We start from the raw sequence: 4,522 nt of genomic DNA on the forward strand, positions 1-4,522 counted from the left end.
CTCTTTGTGATAAGATGCTTTGGAAAGTGTACAGAAGCAGGTTTTACAGAAATATTCTTGCAGAACTATTGCAATTATAGTGAGGTTAAGTAAATCTTATAACTAGAGAATTAGGGTATTCTTAGTAAAAGACAGGATACATATTTGTTCTAAGTTAATAACGCTAAGGTTAGGTCATAGGTTAAGTGTATAGATGGGCTAAGAGTCATTCTGTCTGACTCTCAAATGTATGTTTTTGAGTTGGTTAATAAGTTGTTTGTGGAAACCTACTTGATGCTGGATGTGTGAACACCATGGAGGCCCTAAAAGTGTCAGCCTTTTGTTTGTGGGTAAAGTTTTAGCTACTTTTATCTATCCTCATCCTAGCCACCTGTAAGGGAGGGTGTTTGCAGAAAGTAGGCCTTGGGGAAGGGACTGCCATGCATCACCAATTAGGAGAAGGTGTAAGTATTAACTTAAGTTCTGCCCTTATCTGTTACTTAACTCTAAATTAGGCTCTTTGTCTCGGGGCCAGGCTCAGTTGTAATTCTTGTGTTCTTAACCCCCGAAGTCTTGGATCAGCAAGGCCCTTAGGAAGAGCCTTTTGACAATCATCCATAGAGCTTTCATCTAAAATCTCTCTTGTAAAGGCAGGAATATGCTTTTCCTTATGAGGTATCTGTGTTCAGAATATGGGTCTGATATGGAATATTGGGAGGCCTGGTCAATACCAGCAGGCTTATATCCAACATGAGCTAATGGTAGCAGAAGGAGATACCAGTTTTCATTTCTCATGGGAGGAGCTGCAAACATTGTCACTTCCTTGCCGTGATTGCCATCCAGAGAGGCCGGTTCGGCTCCTGGCACTGGACAGAGACCCAGTTCCGAATTCGGGTTCAGCTGCTTGCCACTCAAAAATCAATACTCGAGAGACAAGTGAGGGTGGGAAAGGAAACCAGCAACTTACAAAGATGGTGGAGCCAACATTTCAAAGACCCTTTTCCCTGTCCAGGTGAAGCTGGAAGGTTTAAAAGGGGAAGGAGCAGGGAACGATAGGAGCTATGTGCAGGAGAAGGCTTGCTCAGGTGGTTACTTGTAGGTCCACAGGAACCTGAACATACTTGCTGGCATCAGGGACAGCTGTTTTTGAATGGGGTCAGGTCTTATCTCCTGGGGAAGTCTGGTCTTTCACTCCCCAAGGTCAGTGGTCTGCAAATCTTAAGGAAAGTAGGTTAGTTCTGCTACAGAGCTGGGGACTTAAGTCAGCAAGCAGAAAGTGCAGAGGCTTGAAGCAGGTTAACCCTTAAGACCCAGTGGAGTGCTGTTACAATATTCCCAAAGGGTGAACACAAAAGAGCTGAAAAAGCAGGGTGTGGTAGGGTGAATGATACTCCCAAAGAAAACCGTGCCCTAGTCCTTGGAACCCATGGAAGTCACCTTCTCTGGCAAAGGGGCTCTGTTGATTGGATTAAGTTTAAACTCTTGTGAAGGGGAGATTATCCTGGTGGGCTGTAAATGTAATCTCAAGTGGCCTTGGAAGGGGGTGGCAGAAGGAGATTTGCCTGCAGAAGAAAGGAGGCTAGGAAAGCAGAGATTGCGAGTGATGCAGCCACAGGCCAAGGAATGCTGGAGGCCTCTAGAACATAGAAGAATCAAAGAATAGGTTTGTTCCCAGAGACTCCGGAAAGAACTAGCCCTGCCCATACCTTGAATTTAGCCCTGTAAAAACTGATTTCAGACTTCTGGTCTCCAGAACTGTAAAAGAGTAAATCCCTATTTTTTTCGACCAAGTTTGTAATAAATTCCTAGCGCAGCAGTAGAAACTGAGCGCACAGGGTACATATAAAATGTACAGTAAGAGCAGAAGGAAGAGTCAGAGGTGAGTCCGTAGGGTTCGATGAGTCACAGAAATTAAGGGAGGAGAGAATTTTAAAGAATTCCCTGTATTGAAAAGTACACAGAAATTCTGTATCCCCCAGTCTGGAAGTTTAAGATGCAGAAGGGTTAAGGAAGTCAGATATAAGGATGTTAGACTGACTTGCATTCCTGATACAGATTCATAGAGGTTTGAGCTTTCCAGTATGTGGTCCCAAGGCTAGCTCTCTTCTGTTCTCTAATGTTTAAGAGAAAATATTTTTCTATGTATCCCATTGAGCTTTCATCTTTTTGTATGCATATTTGGAGACAGAATATAATACTGTGGTGCTCTCGCTGGGAGATTTCCATGTGAGCTCCAGGAAGCTGGTGAGCTAGCAGGCTGAATTACCCGGATGAAATACTAGTTTCTGACTCTCTTTCTTTGAAGTTCTAAGAAGTCAGAAATGCAAACATTTTTATACCTAACTGCATAGTAACTTCTTTCCAAGCCTCTATAGTTCATAAAATGGTGGTTTAGATGCATATGTGTGTGTCTCTGTGTGTCTATGTGTAAGGTTTGGTAATGATATGACAATAGATGGATTTACATAAACTCAGGTTCACACATCAGTGTATGAAATTGTCCTGGCTCCCTACCTGATCTGACCTTGAGACTAAAGAATGTTTACATCAGTGATGAGTCTATCAGTTCTTGATGAATCACAATGCTTGCTTATGTTTAATCATTGCTGATAGTACCAGCTGACAGCAAGACCTGAGGAGAGAAAGGGGAAAAACGTAAAGCAATTGAAATCTATTTAACGGAGGAGAAAAAAATTTTTTTACAAATGACTGTTTTTGCATATGGATGGAGTGAACTGAAGGTTATTCTGTATATTTATATAAAGTACATGAAATTACAGAGGATGCATTTATTTCCTTTTGAAAATAAACACTGTAAATGTTTCCTGATAAGCCCTTTAATTTAAGATACCAGAATGGATTATCCTTTGACTTTTTACTGTGAGAATTGCTTGTCCTAGCATTCCGAAGGAGTGAGAGATTCTCTCCCTCATAGGTCAAAAAATGATTTTGATGGGATAGAAGATAGAGGAAAGAAGGCAATGATGTCATTAAGGGTCTTAACCATGGAGGGTGGACAGGAACAAGCATATTTGGCTTAAATAGCATATGCTTCCCCCAACATACCAACCACTGGCCAAAGGAGCACTGCTGAGCTCTGCTGGACAAATACTTGAATTTCATAGCAAGGAAAACCTTAAATTTATGTGTATACAACCAGAAAATGGTTTTCTTTGCCAACACAAAGGAGAGCAAAGGTATACTCCATCACTGGCCTGAACACACCTTTTCTTCTCCATAAATGTCTTTAAGGTGCTGTGGATTTGTCTACAAACCAGTCCTGATGGGTCACAGTTGAGGATGTTTTCAAAGGAACACGACTGTGTTGATGCACTAGCTTTTGTGTAACCATGGCAACAACAAGGTTCTTCTCCAGTGTCTTAATTTGGGAGAGGGCAGGAAATAGAGCATGGGACTTGATAGGGATCTTGTTTCCAGCTGGGAAGGGAAGAGGGAGCTATGGGCATGGTATGTCATTTGTCCTTTTCATACCACATGTTGCAAGGGTAGACCTTGGACAGCTTCTGCATTCTTCTCCAGTCTCTGTCATCCACTGGCACTCAGAACCACAGATTCAGTTCTAAGTAATGCTTGAAAAGAATTGTTAGTAATGTTTCAGTGGCCTCAAGTGGTTCTACACTGGCTTAAATGAGTTAGAACTTGGAGTTATACACCCAGGCCCAGGCACAAAAGTACAGGTCCCAGATGAAGCTGCTAGGGCCAATGTTTTACTCTCTCATACTGCCCATCTCTGCAGTGGCTCTCTATTCCAAGTAAATATGTCCCAGTTCTTCTTTGTGACAGCCAGCGTTAGGTTCTGATTCCCTGGAAACCCTGAACCCTTGTAAACCACATGCCATTACCAGTCACTCTATTTTGTGCTCAGCGATAAGACTGGGTTTAGCTCGGTTCCACACTTGCTTAGTTCCTATCCCCGTTTCTTAAAGTCCCTTTCCCAACTAGACGTTGAGCATATCCCTCTCCTGTACCCACAAAGAGATGTCTAGCAAGGCATGGGTGTAGCTAGATGGTATCTTCCTGTTTCCTGAATATTGGCTGTTGACATGGTTCTACTGTGCTGAGCATGTGTTTGGAAAGAAGCTCTGAGAGTTTCACCTGCCACAAGTACAGTTGCAGATAGAGTCATTCTTGCCTGGAAGCCAGGTCATGCCGGTGGCCTGGTTAATAGGCTTTTGAAGATCTCAACTCCCTCCTGTTTCCTCAGATCATAAGGGCTGAGGAATCATAATGCCTCAGATCATAATGCCTTTTCCCTCAGAGACTACAGAAAGTAAATCAAAACTCAAAATTGCTTTTGTTTAGTTTTGTGCTTAAACTATGCACAAAACCCACTGTTCGCACCAAAGCTGGAGGGCTGCAGTCAGTCTGCGGTCTGTCCGTCTACACTGCACCTCCTTGAGCTCCATAGTAGGTCTCTTCTGAGACAGATGTTGCTGGGGAGCAAAGAGAAATGGTGGCTGTTTAGGCCAAGTATATACTAAAAGGTAGGAAAAGACTCCTCATTTTTTTTTTTTACTGTTAG

At 42.6% G+C, this 4,522-nt stretch overlaps 1 long non-coding RNA gene across 1 annotated transcript in view; it reads right to left on the reverse strand.

Moving 5' to 3' along the window:
* Positions 1 to 2,491: 2,491 nt before the first annotated feature.
* The window catches only part of LOC144223134 (uncharacterized), a 5,744-nt gene continuing 3,713 nt past the window's right edge, over positions 2,492 to 4,522 (reverse strand). Inside the window, exons 2-3 of the long non-coding RNA XR_013332582.1 lie at positions 3,472 to 4,433; positions 2,492 to 2,611 (exon numbers count right to left, since the gene is read on the reverse strand). This is a non-coding gene — a long non-coding RNA (uncharacterized LOC144223134). The remainder of the gene's footprint in view (positions 2,612 to 3,471; positions 4,434 to 4,522) is intronic.

This window comes from Crocuta crocuta, unplaced genomic scaffold (assembly GCF_008692635.1).
Source record: "Crocuta crocuta isolate KB4526 unplaced genomic scaffold, BGI_CrCroc_1.0 scaffold231, whole genome shotgun sequence".
Classification (NCBI taxonomy): Eukaryota; Metazoa; Chordata; class Mammalia; order Carnivora; family Hyaenidae; genus Crocuta; species Crocuta crocuta.